Genomic DNA, 19,804 nt, shown 5'->3' with positions numbered 1-19,804 from the left:
GTCCTGCATCAGGACCAACTTTCCACTTGCCAACAGCCATGAACTGACAGTACTCTGGGATTGCTTTACTCTGGGATTGCTTTTCTCTACACGCTCATCTGCAAGAAAAAAGTCTAAAACTAGTAAGAGCACTCACCAGCAATCTCATGGACTCTGCTGTCAAGGCATACAATGAAAAGACAGACAAACCCGGTGATCTTCCCAGAAGTAGCAAAATTACATTTGACAATTTTCAACAGCCTGAAATGGTTTGCATCTAATAAGCAACTGTGCATCCCCTAGCTCCAAGTGCTACCAGCTCTGTCTTCCTGTTCCTTCTAACATGCAACTCTTTCAAAAACATTCAAATATGAACTCTCCTAATTGACATATACTGCATCCCTTCCCTTTTTCCATACATACACACATAGATACATGTCCACATATGTATCTGGCTACACACACACCTAAATGGAAGAAGAGATGAAGATAGGTACCAGCACTTACTCAAGTTCAGGAGGGTGTATTGTCCCACAGCAGCTGTTTGTTTCCAAGGTAGCTATGAGTACGTGCCTTCAGGACTTGTGACTCTCAGCTTTAGTGAGCCAGACCTCCAGCTTACATCATTTGGCATGGCTCACAATGCCTGGCTCCTGCAGAACTGCCCTTCCATCAACACCAGCTGAGCAGTTTTAAGCACCTTACAGAAGCTTACAGAGATAAATGTCAAATATTCTTCAACTGCGGTTTGGTCTGTGTCTTATGTCTCCCACTCAATTTCTCATTCCACAGGAATTAAACTGAATTCAAGTATCCATGGAGCTGAGCTATCTACAGACATTCCAAGAGGTGGCTTACATTCCAGATGAGCAGAACTGGCAAAGAAAAGCCTGATTTGCTGAGTACTTGCACTTATTTTATGACAGGTTTTGTCCATTAAAACCAGGAACAGTGAGCAAAGTAAATGTATTTGAATAGCTGCTTTTGCAACAGCCCCATCACTTAAACTGATGGAAATTATTTATGTCCTCATCGTGCAAAGACTGATAGATAGTGTCAATGCAGGACACCTGCTCCTCAAAAGGAACACAAATATACATGTGCACTGCTCAACAAATGTAAAGATGCTCAAAGTAGCAGGACTCTCAAATTTGCAACAAAATGCCAAGCACATCATCTTCACCCATTCGTCAGAAGCCAAAGCAATGCTGCAAGAGACAGCTGCCTATTAGGCTGCAACCAGAAATACCTTCTGCTAAAGCTCAAAATGTACTGTTTATATTTATCTTTGGCTGAAATTCATCTTCTCTCCCATAGCTCACACTGTATTTCAATGTACACAGAAGATGTTTGTCTCAGCTAAGATCACATCCACATAAATTTTGAGACAAGCTATTTACATCAAAAGAAGGCCTTTTAGTATTCTCCTGGTTACAACTATTTGGAAAGATCAAAAATACTTTGGTAGTCAAATTAAAACTAATATTTCCTAAAAGTGGCTCAATATCAGAGAGCTGCACATCTTTGGAGGTCTCCTTCTCTTTGTGAATGTGATTAAAGATTTAATATCTCTGCTTCTGCCAGTTGTAGTTCATCTAATGCAGACCACTGGGACTGTTTAAACATATTTGGGTTTGTTTTTTCATTAATGTGTTATTTATAAAACTGTACTTAACATTGCATCAGCATTTCAATGCTAAGGACTCCTTTTCTGGACTCTGGAATGTGTTTTTACCTGGTGCTAATAACATTCTTCCTTGCCTGAAACAGCAAAGAAATTTCCAGTAACAAAAATACAGTTTGTGTCCTGCTTGCTTTTGCTCAGAAGAGAAAGTAATTTTTTTGCTTCCAATTTGCTCAGTTCATTTTCACATATTTATTTTTGTTACCACAATAAGGACATGTTTTGACAGGAGAACTTTGTCTTCTGTTTTCCTTGTGTATCACAGTAGGGACCATATTCAACAAGCTATTTACATTCCTTATTTACCATTGGTTTCATTAGAACAGGTCTGTGTTTTATTGGCTTTCCCATTTATTCCAAGAATTAAGAACCAAAATAGTCTCTTGTACCTGGCCTGAACTATCTGCTCCATTACCTCTTCTTAAATCACAGCCAGAAAATTCTTCTCCCAGCTCTTAATTGTTCTCCTCTCCTATTCCAAGTTAGCAGATTTAACTCTGAACTCAACATGGCTGTCTCTGTGAAGAGAAGGAGAGATCGATCTACATTAACCATGTTTTACAAGCACATTTAGAGATTCTTCTCCTGGGATCTGCCAGTCTAAGACAAAGAGTTAATTTGAAACACATTATCTCATTATTCATAGCAGAGGAATGGGAGCTACTGGCAAGATGCCAAGTCATTACCTATTTCGTGTCTGGATTGACAAACAGGCAGCTGTTTTAAACCTTAAACTGGTCTTTCCACTGAGGGTTTTTAGGTTAGGTTTTTTTTAAAATAGTTATTCTGAGAGTGAAACTTCTTGGCTGGTATGTGAAAGGGGCTTCCAGCAAGCAAAATAACACAAAACAACACATGAAAATGTTGACTGGGAGACTATCAGCATAATAGAGGGGTAGCATAGGTGTCAGACAAAAGCCATGTCCGTGACACGGAGAATGCTGCTGATAGAAATAATAAGGGAATAATTTAGCTACAATTACTGTCCTTGAGGTCATGATTTGTGCTGCTGTCATGGTCTGCACAGGCCACAGAAAGTCCTGTTCATCTGCCAACACTGCCCTGAAAAGACAGCAGTGAGATAATTTGTCCTGATTTAAATGGAGAGATGATGCCTGGTTTATTACGCTACAAATTCTTAGCATGGAGCCCTGAAACCACTCTTCATCACCAGAACCTACAGGCAGCACATTATAGGTGTTGCTACTGACCTCCCCCTCAAAGAGACAGTGTCTGGGTAAGACCACAGAAGAGAGAAAGCTTGTCAAGACCAAGCCAAGGAAGAGAGCCCCACAACCTGAGGTACAGGACACAAGGGAAGTCTGCAGAAGAGCTGCTCTGTGTCAGGAAACTCCACATCACTGCACAGCAAGCCCAGGCTTGACAATTCTTTGTTGAGATCCTTGGCCACAACTCTGCTTTCTGAAGTAACAAGAACTGCAGGATCAAGCTAAGCATCCTATTCCAGATGAGCAAAATTGTTCAGAGCTCTGTGCTAAAAACACAGCTCCTGCTTCCTCTACAAGTTCTTCCTCAAAAGAAGTTTTTCCTACCTTGAAACACCACCAGCATGCCGAGGACAAAGGACACGTGTGTCAGCAGTGCTTTTGAAACAGATACCACAGTACCACAGCACTAAGCAAGAAGAACCTGCCCAGAATATGTAGCTGGTTGACCAACATAATTTGCTGTGTGCCTGTTGGAGAAGTCACAAGACAAGAGGGGGAGCATCCCAGAAGCTTAGAAACTATGTTGTGTCAGACACTAAGCATTTTCCTTATTCAGAATAACTATAAGGATGCATTTGTCCTTCATCATGACTCCCCGTGATTGCCAAGACTCCTGCATGTTCACAGAACTGCTGCATACTCAGCAGTCAAACCATGAAACTCATGAAGCCAACTTGAAAAGAATGACCTAACAAAAGCCAACAAAACACCACCCCATGAGATTTTAAAACATTATTTTTCTGCTCTTTTATTTCCTTCCTGGTTTTCAAGTAGGAGATGGAAGATATGCAGTGCTTCCGCAGTTTCCGGTCACATTTCTGGGCAATCCCCTGGTTCCCAGAAATGGCACCTAAAAGAAAGTATCATCTATCCCAGGTCTAATATGACAGAGAAAGGAAAGCAAAAACTCAGCAAGACAACTACCAACCAAGAGCATGAGGCTGGTTCTGGGTCTGTTTAAATCAGCTAGAATTGTACTGAGGATTGCAAGAGAAGCCTCCAGGTCCTGTGCTCCCAAAAACCCAAGGGAGGGAAAGCAAATACCATTTTGGCTTTTCTCCAGTCCTTGTCAAAACAGAAAAAAGCATCTTAAGAAAAATCCATCAGCTTTACAGTGGTGTATCTGAGAATGTCACAATAACAGAGGAACTGTGCCCCTGTCTTAAACAGTAGCCCTGACTGTGCCCTGGCTTTGAAGAATTTCCTTGGAGCAGCTAAAGAAGTATTTTTAGGTTGAAATACTGGATTTTTTACTGCAGCTACCAATGCACGGTACCTTCTGCTGTTTCTGTTAGGGGTCCATTACCCCCAGGAAAATACAGGGCAGGGAGTAGCAACTTTTACAACTGCAGCAGCAAGATTGTCCAGAGCTCATCCATCAATGCCCAGAATATACAGCTCAGTAAAACACTCAGGAAGATGACTGGACTGTGTAAGAGAAGACACCAATCACTATTTTAAACACCCCAGAGGAGTTCAAAGGGTCAAAGGTGTTTCATTCTCGCACACATCCTCATTTAATAGTATTTTCAAGGGCTCATTTCAGAACCACCTACACTGCAATTCCAAACTATATGTAGAATGATTTGCAGCAAAGACTGAACTTACATGAAAGAGAAGCTGGGGTGGATTTTTTACCTCTAAATATTGAATGCCAAAACAGCTGGGATGGTCTCAAAGGCTGGTGAGTAAATGCTTGTGGTTCAGACAGCAAGATTTAGCAGCATACTTATGAAAATTGGCTTCATACACTCTTTATATGGGAATATACTCACCTTGGTCCCTTCTTTCTGAATCATCTCCTGCAGACAATGGCTCAGAAGCACCTGCCAGTCACTGATCTGAATTACCTTCCACCCAACTGACTGCAGAGATTGTTACAGTGCACCTGATGCACCCTCCCCAGCTTCAAGCCATGCATGGAGCCCCTATCCAAGGCATCCCAAGGTGGGAATGCAAGCCCAGGACACAGGCTTTGGCACTGTGATGCAGGCATCATCACCCAAAGCAAAGCTTCAACAGTCAGCTGCTCCCAAGAGGGGAAATGTTTGCCTATCCCTGGGAGGGAAGACAGCTCTGACCTCTTGTGTCATCATTGACAGGCACAGTGTGCTGATCCAGGAAGTTTAACCTCCCAAAATAAATAGACGGTTTTGTAGGACCTGTTCTAATGTGCATGGGCACCAGTTCAGAAAAGTTCAACAGAGGTGCAACTGGACCTCCCATCATGTGAACCTACACCCCAAGTATTGATGTTATTTGGCATCTCTCCACAACAGATGGCATGGATGGATGTACAACAGGCAGTTTTATTTCTTTGCCTACGAGCAACAGCTCTGCTACACAGCCACCAGTGCAATGCACACGTCTCCTTCTTTAGAAGATGGGTAAGACAGATCCAACCTGAGCTTACAGACATACAGAAGTGCTTAGGGGTTTCAAGAATTAGTTTTAAATAAACCAAAAAGTTGAAAGAGAAACAGACCTCACACTTCTCAGAATACAGCTAACAGCTTGTCCTAGTATTTAAGAGCCAGTTACACTCCTCAGTTTGAGGAAAAAAAGAAGGGGTAATTTTTGTTGGAGAAGTGATGAAAAACACCTAGCAACTTGGATGTCCTAGTGAAAAGAATGCAAGGGATTTCACTTTCAAAGAGCTCAGCAGCCACATTTGGCAAGCCAGGATCTTCTCCAGCCACTTTCAAGTGGCATATCAAAGACATAACCTGAAATCAGGACTGACATTTGAAAAACTTTGACCACTCCACCACATCTGTGAAATCTTTTCAGTTCATGCCCTGAAATCAATTTACTCGTTGGATTTCCTAGGAGAATATACTCTGTGAAAGAAAACCATATATCTGGAGGTGGATTACAAGGCAGTATTCCTGATATAGCTGTAATTAAACTGAAACCAAGAAGAGGGAACATTGAAGGCTTGGGACTAGTGATCATGACTTGGGACTAGTGATCATGACTGCATTTAAACCTGATGAAAAGGGGGAAATAAATCTTAAGACTGTAGTTCAAAACAAAATGTCCTCAGCTGAAAATAAATATGCCATTGTCAGAAATGTCTAAGGATAGTTTTGTTTCATTTGACAGAAGCATGCAGTATCCAAAAATGTCTTTGAATTAAAAACCAAAATAATTAAGGCTATCTGTTAATACTATATATTCAATAAACATTTTTGAATATTCAATATATGATGAATATTCTTATATTAAGAATAACAAGCATCTTCCTTGGAAGCATTCACTGCAGTGTTTTAGAATTACATGGACTCAATTTATACTGCCTTTCTAGGACAGCAGTTCAGTGATGCCAATCCAGCCTACAGAGACTAAACTGTTCACCAGGGGTTTGTAGAGCAGGGCTGCTTGCTTGAATCAGGATGTAGAACTGACAGCAGCCATAGCCTTCGGCACGTGAAGAGTTCTGGGATATCATTATTGCTACACACATAGTTTGGGGCTCTTGTATTCAGTGCATTCTGTCATGAGGTATAAAACACTGCATCAGCCAGGAAACTTGGAGAATTTAAATTAGCTTTGATTTTCTTTCTGTTTATATGTTCAAGTCAGAACACCTACCTTTCTTCCTAGTACCTCCTGCCAAATTTTAAAAACACAAGCATGTAACAAAAAAAGCACTTTAGTAACCTTTGCTGCACTAATCAACATCAAAGCTAATAACTCTCAGTTAATACCACACTTATGTTGCTGTTGGCCTGATTACTATAATGTGATGATGTTTAAAAGCAAAGGGGATTTTAGGAAAGTTATCAGGAATTGCCTGTTCACATAATTTTCCCCAGGTGATAAGAGAGAATCATGCAAGCATCTGGCACAGCTCAATCACACAATATGGAAAAATAAAAGGAAGTTCTGTCAGTGGCTTCAGCAGCTGTGAGACCAAGGAGCAGGTGAACTCAATAATGTGGAAAGGCAGACTGGGCAGTAAAGATGACACTGCACCTAAACTCAGAATGTGATGGTCAGATATCCATATCCAACTCCACAGCTGCAAACCTGAACAAAACCAGCCTGGCTTTCCAGGGTCTGAGCAGCCACAGGTTTCACCAGCTCCAGCAGCAATTGCAACAGTCCTCACTTCTGAAAGCCAACAGCTTTCACCCAATTGTCTAAAGGACATCTCAGCTCAGGCACTGAGCATCCTGAATTTCCTTTTCCTACTGAAAAATTCAGAGACTAGAGTTATATAATAATAAATACATTCATAAAATAATGTGTCTCTATTGTACTATTTACTTCGTTGTGAAAACTTGCCTTTTCATTTTCCATTTAAAGGGTTGCAGCGTATTTTCCCATGTGAAACATGAAAACAAGTCACATCAGCTTTTATTTAAGTAAATACATGCTTCCAGCTCTCATAATAACAAAAACATGAGACGTGAACATTTATCAAAAAGCCCAACAACAAACTAGGAGAGCTGATTGACAAAGCAGCTCAGGTGCTGAGGAAGCCTCGAGCATGTTTTCCTGACTAGTGGTGGCAATTCAATAGGTATGCTGCTGGAACCTGTAAAAAATACCAACCAAAATGTTGCAACTAGAAATAAGAACAGAGGCAAAAAATTGCCCTGTGCGCTGAAACGCCATTTACCTGCCTGTTAACTGCCCAATTTGGGTACCATTTCAGAGACTCTATGTTACAACAGTTGAGATGAAAAGATATTTAGTTCCTTACAGCATTCATTGGTTTCAGATACTTCTAGAAATTGAGAGAACTAGGTTAGCATTTGCATTTCTGCATGCCTCCAAGGGATAAAAACAAGCTGATAAATGGTAACAGCACAGAGAAATCGATGAAAAGCCATGAACTGTCCTCACAGTGCCAATGTGAGCTATGCACACAGTTCAAGCACATCATGACCAAAAGATAGATGGTATTATCAGATGGAACTGGGTAAACACAGGAAAGAAATAAGTTATACCTAGAGGAGCTGAGTCGAATGAGGAAACAGCAGCACTGGATTTTTCTTTACATGTGACCACTGAGATTCAGAGCAATGAAGAGACTTCTGTGAACATTTTAAGTTATACATAAAGTATTTTTGTCTTGGTAGAAGAAAACTAGCAAAGGGTGTAATTCTTGTTTACAGCAGCAACTGCTTTCCACTAATCTATGTAAAGAGACAGAAATGTAATTTTCCAAATATGAAGATCTTTTTGCCTTGCCAGAACAACAAAAAACATTACAAGTGTGAGATGTTTGTCTGAGTGGTTTTTCTCCTTTTAAAGAGAATTGATGTTAAAATAAAATGTGTAAATAGGGGAAAGACACACAGCTAGTCTCTTGATATTCTTCATAGCGGGCATTAATCTGAAAGCTGTTTCAAGTAACTAACAAAACCCATACCCATTAAAACCTACACAGATCTCATTGCAAGTGAAACACAGAAACTGGGGAGGTTCTCACAGCAGAGCCTTTTCAGAGTCTATCTGAAATTTCAATAATCACAGGAGGACTTCTGGCACAAATAGGAAAAAAGACCGATAACAAATCTGGATTAGATGGTGTTCACTTCCAAATTTAAGGACACAGAGTTGAGGTAGCTTGGCCACTGAAAAATTAAAAACATGCAGACTTTAGAAAATATTTTGCAAGGATATGGGGAGCCACAGGTCTCTATGACTAATGCTTGTTTCTGGCAACTTTGTGAAGCCTTTAATAAAAGTTAACAGATACCCAGATAAATACAAGCTCCTTGCAGAGTCAGTACAGCTGCTGTAAGGGGAACCCTGCCTTTCCAGCCTCTGACACAAAATGTCAGCAGCCAGGTGAATAAAAGGGATTTATCTCACATAACGTGGATTTCAAGAAGAGTTGTGATAAAGATCTTAAGTTCTTGAAAGCTAAAGGCTTCAGGATAGGAAGGGATGTTTCTGAATGGAAAAAGAATAGTTTAAAAGTTAGGAAACATAGGACAGAACTAAGAACTCAGCTCCCAGTGAAAGGTTATCAGTGAAGTTAATTAGGAACCCACACTGGAGTAGGGAAGACAGCATTATAAATCCACAGCTAATTCACACATTGAATTCTGCATGAAGCCCTGGCCCTCTCACCTCAGACAAGATAAATTAGAGCTGGAATATGCCCATGGAAAGGCAGCAAGAATGATTAAAAATCAGTCTAAGGAATGACTGAATAGTCTGGGGCCCATTAATCTGGAAAACACCTGACTTAGGGGGAAAAGGTCTGTAACAGGATGACTGAGGATGACTGGCATCAATGTGGATAGTGACCGACCGCTTGGTGTCTTCTCCAAAGTAGGACCTTGAATCTACTAAATGAGGTAACAGCACTTCTGGTCTTCACTCAGGCAGGGTCACCCTGTGAAAGGACACTGTGAGCTCAAGGAGCTTACATAGGCTTAGAGGAGACTGAATCAGAAAATGGAGTTTTCTTTTAAGCAGAACACAGGATACAAAAACTGGTCCCTGAGTTTCAGTCAAAGGCTTTCAATTTTATCATCTTGCAGCTGGGTAGGAGAAGCTATTCAGGGGTTACTGCAATATACAGACATGCCAATAATGTCTCCTGCAGCAAAGTAAAAAGACCCCTACACTGAAGCTTCTGCATTCATTTTCACCTTCAATTTAAATCTCTTCCTTGCACCTATGAATCCAGAATCAGAATGTACACAGAATCCAATCAGAAATCTTTCTACAACACTGCATTAGGGAACCACCTGATGTTCATCCTGCAGTCACTACCTGTAAGATGAGCAAACAGCTCAACAGAACAGCAGATGTTGCAGAATTATTGCTCATCTCCTGGTTTATCACATTTCCGCTACGAGGAAATCACAGCTTTCCTCATCCAGTGTAATTTCAAAGCTGAAGCAGGCGCTTGCCACAAATGCTGGTCACATTTCTCCAGCTTCATTACAGGCTCCTTGCTGGGCTGGAAGCAGAAAGCTCATTAAACATGACTTGTAGGTCTAATAGTTAACTTACCAATGAGAGAAGTCTACATTAGCTCTGTCCAGAAGGTGGCTGCACTTAATTGCTTCTTTCAAAGACCCGTTCCTTTGTGAAGAATGGTGGAGAATTGCTGATCATTATTACCAATTTGCTGGGACACTTAAAACATCAATCTCCTCACACAGAAAGCATTTGCTGAAATTATCACCATTTACACTGCCTGATGAGCTTTTGCTCCTCTTTGCAATTTGGAAGTAGGCCACCCCATTAATAGATTCTCAGACAGGTTTAAGCAGGAAGGCATTAGTATCTCCCTGCTAGTAATAACAGTGTCATGGCAGAAGTACCAGTGAGCCTGCTGAAAGGCAATCACAGAAGTACCTATAATCTTCGTGCAAAATTAAATTGCAGCCATGGAAATTAAAATTAGCACTGGTTTGTTGGTTAACGAATGGCTGAGGTCTTACAGAGTAGTTCTAATTTTAATGAATTGAGAATAGAAATGCCAGTCAAGTAGATATTTAACCCTAAAATAGAAAAAATATGGTTCTCTGGTTGCTGCTGAATTAGGCTGGGGATGGAGCTAATGGCATAAAGATGACATATTTTGGTCCAGATCTATGCAATCTTATGCCAGGTACCTCTGCAAAGAACTACTCTTAAGGGATGCTTGGAGACCAGCAACATCCTCCTCCCTACCCTTCACACCTCCCTAAAAAGCCTGAGGTTTAGGGGAAGAGCTCTGGTCCTCTGTTTCTTTACCTGACCTAGTCCAAATCCCCCTCATCATGGCAGTTGCTGCTAACAACAAACCAGCCACACTCCCAGCTCCTCCTCACAGCTGCATCCTCAACAGCAATCCTTGCAGCACAGAGCCACTGGTATCAAACAAAAGGGAGAGATTCTTCATGAAGGGCAGTTCAGGAGTCACTTCTGGCATTCATCTTTGCACTGAAATGCCTCAGAGTCCTAAAGGCAATCTTAGCTCCCTCCCATGTCCCAGTCTCTGATGTTAAGGCTGTAAGCAGGAACACCATGATACAGAAAAAAGGAATGAAGACACAGGACATAATGGTTTGGGTGGCTATTCTCCCAAATCCTGACTAAGCATTCTTTGGCACCCTGAAATCATTAGTACCTTGTTCCCATGGCAGCAGCTCATTTTCGAGCAGTTTAATTCCACCCAAGACTATCATGCAATGTTGGAAATTATTCAAGTACCTACTACCAACTTCCTCCCACAGATCCACAGCACATGAGGCAAGATTCAAAGCTTATTTCACCATTTTTTAAGCTAAACTTTTGCATTCAAAAAGCAGCATAAAACCCCATCACAAGACCTGTACCAGGTCAAAATGATGACAATTCCATTAAAATGAAGACTATTTTGGAAAAGGAAGGTGCAGCATGCAGTTGGCAGCTGTGGCACAGGGCGCTGCTCACCTGGCACAGCTCTTGCGCAACACAGCAGATTGTGAAGGCTCAAAACCTTTTAATGAGAGTGAAGGAGGCTTGAGTAATCAATAAAGCAACCAATCATAACACAATACCTTTGATCTGCTTTTGCTTACTCAAATACCAGCTCCTTAAAAATCAAGGAATAAAGAAATACAGTAAGCAGACACACCTACAAGTAGACTCCTGCAGTTATACATTTACTACTGCTCTACTACTGAACAACACAGGGCAAATTAAGTAACTGCTAAGTTGCAGGCACCTTTTAAAATGTGCTTCTAGCCAGCTGTAGAGAGCTGTGAATTCCCTTACAGTTTAGATGTTAAACCTGAAGACATAAAGGACTTCAAATACTAAGTAGTTAACTGCCAGCCAATTTTAAAACAATTAACACACACACAAGACAATATTTGTCTTGCAGCTAGTTATATGCCACATTGTTTCTCACCAGCTTGTTTGTTTCCAACTCCCTCTTACCCAAACAAGCCAGAAATAACTCTCTGGTTCCTAAAATGTCCCAGCTCCAACCATTCAGTTACTCAAAGCAGTCTAAGAGCTAAGACAGCCCTGCCAGCTACAGTCCTTACAAAGGTATACATTAATCCACCTTGCATCAGGGAAATTATCTCTGCTCCACCCTTTTTTGCCATCTTCTGCTCAGGAAATATGTCTCCCTGCCAGGCAGCACTAGCAGGTCACTAGAAATATGAAGAAGAGACAAAATGAATCAGGAAAACAGCAAGTTAAGCAAGGAAACAGGCTTGGGTGGGATGAAGTGACACAGGTTTGAGAAGTAAAATTAAGTCTAGTCCCACATCAAGCCTGGCTGGAGGCTTCTGTTCCCAACCTTTCACTGGGACTGCTGTCACCTAGGGCCATCACCATGGCAAGTAATGAAAGCATAAAAGAAGAAAAGTCAAGTGCCCAGCACGGCTGGGTCCAAAGATGCTGTGCAGTCTCATGCAGAGCCAACAATCCAATTAGCTATTCTGAACAGTCACACTAAAAAATGACTTCTGTAGATCCTCTGTTCAGTTTGAAGGCAGAGAGACCTAAATTTGGATCTGCATGCTAAGCCTGGCACATCTCTGAAATAGTCTCACCAGCAGCAGCAGCAACAAAAAGCCAAGCGTAGGAGCCAGCAAAAAAACCAGAAGTGCAAGCTGTACAGTTCCAAGGTGGAAGAGACATCTTGCTGGCAGGAGAAATACACTGTTGTTCCAAAAAAGGGGGGAAAAAAGGGAAAAAATACGTCCCAAAGCAAGACAACAAACAAAACAAACCTGACCTTGCAAGCTTTAGGCACCCTCCTATTGAAACTGATTATGCAAAGGCTGGTTTTCTTCCAAGGACACCACCAGACGTAGGTGGACAAATCCCACTGGTACAGGCAGGGTTCCTGAAGAAGGCATTTAAGATCAAGAAGATAACATTTAAACCCTCCATTCCCACAGGAGGGGAAATTCCCATACTTTGTGCTTGCTGGGACACATTCAGTTTTCCCTCTGCTGTATTCTGAAAGTATCCCAAACTCACTGCTAGCAGTTTTCCTCACACACTGAATGTGCTCAGCACGTTTGGGCCCCACCAGTTACTCCACAACCTCCTTGAACTGAGAGGACACTAAAGGGTAGAAGAAAATATCAATCTGCTGTCAAAGCTCCTCAAAGTGCATTCCTGCAGACAGTTTGCTGTGCTCACAATGTCAGCTCACCTTTAACATTTTGTCCACAGTAACTCTACGGTCCTTCCCAGTAGGGCTCCACAAAAGCCAGCCTGGCTAATGCTACCGTCCAGTTCAGGCTATGACAAATACTCAGATTTATCCAAAAATGATACCCATTTAATTTCTTTAAGGTTGGTAATGCTGCCTCCTGTAACACAATTGTAGCAGACTTAAGGCAAGTGGAGTAACATGAGCTGCACCAACTGTTGCAGATGTGCTGGAAAATGCAGAAGTTTGCAGGGTCTAAATCAAGCCAAGGACTTACAAGAGTCTCAGGCCAGGTCTTAATTCAAATGAGTGCATATTTGACTAATATTTGTCATGCAAACTTCTTACCCAGGATTTCCCAATTTCTGTTTAAAGAAACCTCTTATGCCCAGTGATTGGAGAAATTGGCTGTAGTCCTGCAAATAGTAGCAAAAAACCCCATTCTATGCTGCGAAAGTACTGCAAATACTTCTCAGAGGCAACAAAAATGAAAACACTTTGATAATTTGATTTACTGGGGAAAACAACATTTTCTAGCCATTACAGTTTTTTCCCCCACAGGCTCAAACCTTTGCCATTTCAAAACAAGCTGGTGTGATTGTCACTTGATATATTGCATGTGAATGCTTCCCTCCTACCTTGTTCTGTCCTTTCTTGCTACCATAGAGTAAGCCCATACATTCCTAAGACAACAAATACCCATCTTTAATAAACTAATGGTCTGTGTAACATCCATCACAATGAAGCTTTGATGCTAGATTAGAAGCTCTAGATATTACCATATGAGTAAATAACAATTTTTTAGCCAGGATAATAACAAGAAGCATAGATAAGCAAGTCCTAACAAATAGCTGCAGCAGGCAATTGCTTGGCAGAAAAAGAAGCACACAAAAATGAAAAATAAACCCAAAAGAACTAGACTGAAATAGAGAACTTCCTCTTGAATATTCTATTAGAACTGACAAAAGACTCAAAGCTCTGAACAGAGTCTCGTTGTAAATTACATTTCCTAATATCATCTTCTAATAGCTGATTAAGCCCTGCAGCCCAGCAAGCCAAGGCAGCCCCACTATCTGATCTCTGTTCTCACAGATACTCAGACTGTTCTCTCGGGTACGTAGGCTGCCTTGCCGGATAAACCAGAGCATAAATCACAGAAAAGAACTGAGCACCACATTCCCTGTCACTTGGCTTTTCACTTATATTTGTATAAAACCACACAGGACAGCAAAATATTTTCATAGGTAGGAGGCATTTATCCATTGTAGAACAAGCGAAGTCAAAGGCCAGAAAACCACCACCCAGCCATCCTTGCTGCAGAGTGCTTTTTGGGGCAAAATCATCTGACCCTGTCTCCTTCATCTGTAGCAGGAGTTATGCTATTGATTTTCAAGGGAGGCATCTCAGTGTCTCATTTAACATACCCAGAAGTTCACATTAAATAGCTAAATCTACAGCAGATTACCTGAAATCAGGATTGCTACAGGTGGGTTTTGCTGAGGTAGCAGGAGTCCATGAGCAGAAAGGGTCACAGAAGCAACTCGGTTGGAAGAGATCTTTGAGATTATCCATGAACAAACACCACCTTGTCAACCAGACCATGGCACTAAGTGCCACACTCAGTCTTAACCACCTCCAGGGACAGTGACTCCACCACCTCCCTGGGCAGCCCATTCCAATGTCCAACCACTCTTTCTGTGAAGAACTTCTTCCTAGTGTCCAACTTAAACTTCCCTTGGAGCAGCTTAAGATGGTGTCCTCTCATCCTATTGTTGGTTGCCTGGGAGAAGAGACTGACCCTCACCTGGTTACAACTTCCTTTCAGGCAGTAATTCTGCCAGCTGCCCCTCCAATGAGAAAAGGAAATACCAAACTTGAACAGATTTCTTGGAGCAGCACAGTAAGACACAGTAGTCTGTGAACTAGCAGGCTAAGTGTTCAACAAAATGAAGAGTAGCAAGAGAGAGGTATTTTGGTCTGGAAGCATATGGACTGCTTGGAATTAATATGCTGGCTGGCACTCACCAACCACGATCAAAGGTGTATCTTAAAGCTCACCATAGCAACCCCATGATCCAACCACTCACTGCCTATTTCTGAGAACAACAGAGGAGGAAAAGAGATAAAGAAGCTACATCATTACTAAATGCATTTCTATATTTCTGCTCCTCATTTAATAGAGCTGGTGCAGATATGAGAGAAGGATGCAGGGAAGTACATCGTGCGCCCAGAAATTTCCCTAATACAACTAGTATTTGTATTTTGGATCCATCTTGAGATTGGATTGAGCTGCAAAGGAGCAGGGAGATTACAGAGGAGAGGCCAAAACAGCAACGCTATCTCACGCTTCCTTCTTGCTTGCAATTGTAGAAAATCAGAGCTTTCAGCTTGTACACTTGACAGACTCAGTGGTGCAGTTCTAGATTTCCAAGGTCCCCATTTTTCATTTCCCCTTGAGCTCCACGGTAGACATCTTCATATTGTGTGACCTCAAGGGAGAGGGAATTCAATTTTTATTGTGTATCTGCCTGGGGGACTTTTCCCATTGACACACCAGTAGGTGCCTTGGCAGCTGACCAAAAACCCTGTCAACTGCAACAGATCTGTCTCAGCTTGGAGAAGCAGATTGGGTCAGCTCAGAGATGAACCTTTGGGCTCCTGGGGGAGTGTCCACACTCAGGACATAAGTGTGACTGGGAAAGGGCTGACAGCTTCACTTTATTTTGTTTAAACCCATAAATCTGCTAAAATAGCACTTTGTTTCCCAAACTCTTCCACCTTCAAGGCTTAGGAGAGGCAGTTTTTATTGCCAGTACCTGGCCCTGACACCAGCTTAGGGTTGCCCCATCCCACACCTATCTTGGAGCTGTTTACTAGGTAGATATCCTGGCAAAATTCAGACTCAGATTTTCTACATTGTAATTCTGGAAAGTCAACGAAGATCTCCAAGAATCCTGCTGCCAATAGGAAGACGCCTGACTAACATGTAGAAGTATTTATCACCAACCAAGTCTGCCTGGAACAATAGGGCATGTTCATATTCCAAATCTGGCACTGACAATGGGAAAAATCAGTACCGTTTTCAACACTTAGCTACAAAGGTATTGCTTTCTAGCACCTATTTGTACTTAACATGAAATTGACTTTGGGATCCATGTTTAAAATGGATTCTTAACAGTGTCTGACTGAGTAGCAACAGCCAGACTGTAGAAAACAGCTTTGTTTCTTAATTCAATTTGTGCCTCACAGAGGACGGGGCATTTAGCCAGATGGAGCAAAGCTTGCAGTACATTTTCCTGGGAGTTGTGCAAGGATAAGTCAACAAGCAACAACTTAGACTACACCAGCCTGCTTTAGCTCAACAGCAACAACTTTCTGCTTGCTAGCTGCCAAAATTTTAAAAAATTAAAACTATTTACAAGAAAAAAACCAGATGAGCATATTAAAGAAAAAAGGATCAGAAAGCGTCCTCACAGCACCCTATTACTTGCAGTATTATTTGCATAATACATAGAGTGCTGAAGAGGAGCTCCATCTTTACCCCTCAGGAGGTCAGTGAGAAGACTTTCTGCGTAAATTTGCTCATGTAGATTCAGTTACAGGATGCTCTGAGGTTATCACTCAGTGTCCCTGGTTGCCCTAGTGAAATTGAAAACAGCTTCATTCAACATTATGGAAACAAAGAAACTCAAGCTGCTGGTAAAACATAACCTTTTCAGATGACAGCTGTGAGCTGCCTCTGGTCCATACGACATTTTACAATAAGGACTCTATCAGCAGACAGCTGCAGCACAAAAAGATTTTGGAATTGAGGTCAGCTAGAGCTGTTCCACTAACACCTACACAACTCTCTGCCACAAAAAAAGCCCCCTTATCCCACAGGTCCCATGAAATGTGGGACAGTAACACCCTTCCCCATGTCCTGGGGGTCTGACTGTCCAGTTTCTGTGCAACCAGAAATGGCAACAGACTAAGAGCAGAGGGAGAGAAGCACTTGCAGAGGATGTCCCTGCAAAAGAGGGATGGAACAGCGAGCCACTGAGCTCTTGCCCTCCTTCAGAGCCCATTAAAGGTTTCAGGAGTGTTCAGAGCCAACTCAAACAATGGTATTTTTTATATTTAAAACTTCCTGGTATTAGAAAGGTATAAACAAATGGTTCACATGACAAACAATTCCCATCCAAGACCAAGCAGAAAACACAATATAAATGCTGATTGTACTGACAGTCAAGCAGTACACTTGCTGCTGGTCCTCTTCCCCTCAAACAGTAGTCAAACACTCTGGTTACAAACTTTTCTTTTGGGCTGGTAGGAGAATTTTGCTCAAACCTCTGAACACTTGGACTTCATCCTACAAACCAATCCGGAAAACTGCCGCCCCTCACTCTCAACATCAGCTAGCTGGGGAAGAGAAGCGGCAGACATGGGAGCAGATTTTCCAACCCTGATTTACACAGAGCTTTGGAAAGGCATCGGTGATATGTGATAGTGTTGGGGCAGGGGGAGAAATACCATGAGTGGGCTCCCAGATGAGAATTCTTAGGGATATCACTCTGGGTTTTTGTATGTCTCAGAAATAAGGCCCTAATTTCACTGGCATGCCCTCTGACACAATGTTAGGATGCATAAGTAAATACTACGGGATGATTAAACTGGTCAAATGCAACTCTGATCATCCTAACAAGACTCTTAGTAGACTTTTCAAGCTTTACACATGACATAGTCGATCAATTACAACCTACATTAATGGGGCTGGGGGACAATATCCTCTTTTTTTCCGCTGAAGTTACACTTGATGTGGGGATTTTATCTAATACATTCCCAGAAATACACTATTTCCTTCACATGTCTCAGGCTGGAAATGAGAGCTGCTGGGTTTCCTCAATTTACACGAAAGGGACGGTGGCATATGAAAAAGGGACTTAAATGACAGTGCTAAGAAACTTGGGCAAACTTGTCCAAGAAAAGCTACTCTTATGTGCTCTTCATGCTGGATAGGGACACATCCACTCTCCACATCCACTTTCCTCTGCTACTCACTCAGAGTCATACAGTGCTCATGCCCTGCCTCCTGGTAAAAGGGGAAGAAGCATTTATGTTCATATCTTAAACAAAACCAACAAAGTGGAGCATGGAGGTGAATGGGTTTGTACACCTCCTTCCACAGAATGAACTTGTGCATGTGAAGCCAACCCAGGAAGCATAGAAGAGTGGTGAGGTAAGAACAAAACCAAAAAACGAAACCTTTGTCAACCCTTTTCTTACCTTAAATTAAATTAAATTATACAGGAAATATACCATATCTGAAAGGGGAAAAGCATATTTAGACATTACATTTAAAAACTGAAGTGTGACCTTCATGTATTTAGCTGCCAAGATAATTCTCAGAATGCTGGGCTGCTTCTGTGATATTTGTAAGTAATAATTACAGTGGAAGAGCTCAAGAGTACCATCTTCTAGAAGATTAAGTGTAGCTACAAGAAAAAGCACTAATAGTGAACTTCAGTTCTGAGAAGGCCAAAAGCCCCCAGCTTGCCCTGGAGCATAGAAGACTCATGAGAATGAAACTGAGCTCTGACAGTCATTGGTCAAATCTCAACAGCATCAGAAACCACATGAAAAAAATGTGTTCCACTGTGCTGGGGCTAATCTTAGGAGCACGTGATAACCCACAATACTTCAGCCCTTTTAATCTTCCACCACACTTGTGAAAGGTCCTCAGACAACGTGTCTCCTCCAGGCTCCCACACAGCACATGGACCTGATTTCTCCAAGGCTGCTGATAGGTTGATGCCCTTCCCAAACATGAAGCTCCAAACTCACGAACTGTAATTACCAACACTGCAGATGCATCCAGATTAAGGAATCAAGTCACAGGACAGGTTTCACTTTGGACTATCTCTTCTGGTTATCATAAACACAATTTGGTTTCCTCTGAAGGCAATGCAGTTTGCATACTCCAAAACTGCTCCACAACATGAAACAGAGCACAGGAAGTGGAAGCTACTCCACAAGTGGAAAATGTATCTGCAAAGCACAATCCTTATCTCAAAATAAAAATGCTACTGGGAACAGCCCAAAGCCCCTCCCACTGCTCACAGCACGGCACAGTCCTCAACCTCAAAACCAGATGAGAGTTTAAGCGTGTACTACACTTCAGCAGGTGCTTTAATTCTGGTGGTACAAACATGTGTAAAAATAGAAACTTGCTTTTTCTTCCCTTCTGAGACTGGAACTCACATATGGACCACACCTCATTTAATCAAGACACAGAAAATCACCACAGCTGAGGAACTGAGGGGGATCACAGCTGCCTCTTGCTAACACCACATACTGTGTTTTCACAGAGGATCCACACATGCCTGATTCATGCAGGTAAGCAGGAGGGAGAGAGATCACTCTCACAATCCTGTCATTGAAAGTGCCAATCTGACAGTCTGGGCCATGACTGCCACTCCAGCCACTGAAAAGGTGAAGTTTGGTTTGGGGCTCTCCTAGACCCTACAGACACAGCACTGCAGGGCAAAGCATCACAACACTCTACCAGGTGCCCCAAGAGCTGCCTCTTGGTTTCCTGCCTTGACCACAGCTCAGCTGTGCCTGCATCTCTTTGGTCAACAAGCAATCAGGAAAGAGCCTTTCTGCCTAGCTGAGCTTCTCAGTGTGAACTGCACAGGCTCTTTTCCAACTACACTGTAAGACACAAAGCAAAAGAGAAAAAATTCCATGTATCACGCATGGAAAAAGAAGACAAAAGACTATTTTGGGTGACAAAGGCCTGACATTTCAAAG

The 19,804-nt window shown here is 42.0% G+C and overlaps 1 protein-coding gene across 7 annotated transcripts in view; it reads right to left on the bottom strand.

The window, feature by feature from the left end:
- Window positions 1-19,804, bottom strand: part of OSBPL5 (oxysterol binding protein like 5) — a 136,224-nt gene that overhangs the window by 97,198 nt on the left and 19,222 nt on the right. The window contains exon 2 of one of the 7 annotated variants that reach the window (XM_041481057.1): window positions 2,079-2,181. The exons of 4 other annotated variants lie outside the window; for them this stretch is intronic. The gene's annotated coding sequence lies outside the window, so the exon portion shown is untranslated. Of the gene's footprint in view, window positions 1-486; window positions 509-2,052; window positions 2,182-19,804 lie in introns of those variants that run through there. 2 more of the 7 variants (XM_041481055.1, XM_041481058.1) reach the window with 2 other exon arrangements.

Source organism: Pyrgilauda ruficollis, unplaced genomic scaffold (genome assembly GCF_017590135.1).
Source record: "Pyrgilauda ruficollis isolate IOZ18807 unplaced genomic scaffold, ASM1759013v1 scaffold55, whole genome shotgun sequence".
Taxonomy (NCBI): domain Eukaryota; kingdom Metazoa; phylum Chordata; class Aves; order Passeriformes; family Passeridae; genus Pyrgilauda; species Pyrgilauda ruficollis.
Note: the sequence above shows the minus strand (reverse complement) of the source record. Positions and strands in the feature narration are given on the sequence as shown.